Genomic DNA, 1,080 nt, shown 5'->3' on the forward strand with positions numbered 1-1,080 from the left:
AAGTAGGCTGCTTTGCAATTCATCAATGGTTAAAGTATCTATATCTTTAGATTCCTCAATGGAACAAACCACATAATCAAGTTTGAAAGTCATAGATCTCAAAATCTTTTCCTAAACAGCCACGTCTCCCTTTCTTTCACCATTTTCTTTTGTTTTATTTGTTATTGCAAGTGTTCGAGCAAAATATTCATTTAAAAATTCTCCTGTCTTCATTTGAAGAATTTCAAATTCCACTCTGAGTGTTTGCAGTTGTGCAAGCTTGACCCTAGTTGTTCCTCGATATTTCTTTCTTCATAGAGTCGCATATGTCCTTCGTTGTATCCTTGTTTAGAATCGTTTCTATAATTGAACGATCTAATGCTTGGAAAAGATAATACTTGGCCTTCAAATCTTTCAGCTTCTGATCATCAATGCTCTTCTGTTGTGCATATGTAGATCCTCCTACTACTGCAGAAATTTCATTTTCTACTAAATCGCAATACTCCTTTGATCGCGAAAAGTTTTCCATGAGCATTGCATCTACTTTTAGTGAGTTATCAAGTGCCTATATCTACAATGCTAAGGCTGCACTTTGTCCTCAGTGATTGAGTTGAAGCACATTGACGGTAGAGGTTGAAATGTTGCTTGAACATTCGATTCTCAGACATCTTTGTATTTATGATTAAACCCTTCTCATGATGGAACGCCTTGCACCTTCCATATTGAAACGTAACAGCAAGTCCCCGTTTTTGCAATTGTCCAATGCTCAACAAGTTGTTTGTCAATTCTATAACATAGAACACTTCTATAATAATATGCGTTGTTCCATTCACTTGCAGCCTTGTGTTGTCCTTTCCTAGTACAACCAAGCTTGTGTTGTCCTTTCCTAGTACAACCAAGCTTGTGTTGTTGCTAAGTTTTACTGAATCTCTGAATTTTTCACTTAAATCTGAAAAATATTCCTTTACTCCACCCATATGATTGGTGCAGCCAGAATCAATATACCAACAATCTTATTAGCCATCTTCCTCCTTTTTCGCACCCGTGCAAGCCATCAGTAAAATCTCTTTTTTTGTCTTTGTATAGTTTGTCACTTCATTC

The sequence above is a fragment of the Cucurbita pepo genome, unplaced genomic scaffold, assembly GCF_002806865.2.
Source record: "Cucurbita pepo subsp. pepo cultivar mu-cu-16 unplaced genomic scaffold, ASM280686v2 Cp4.1_scaffold000123, whole genome shotgun sequence".
Lineage (NCBI taxonomy): Eukaryota > Viridiplantae > Streptophyta > Magnoliopsida > Cucurbitales > Cucurbitaceae > Cucurbita > Cucurbita pepo.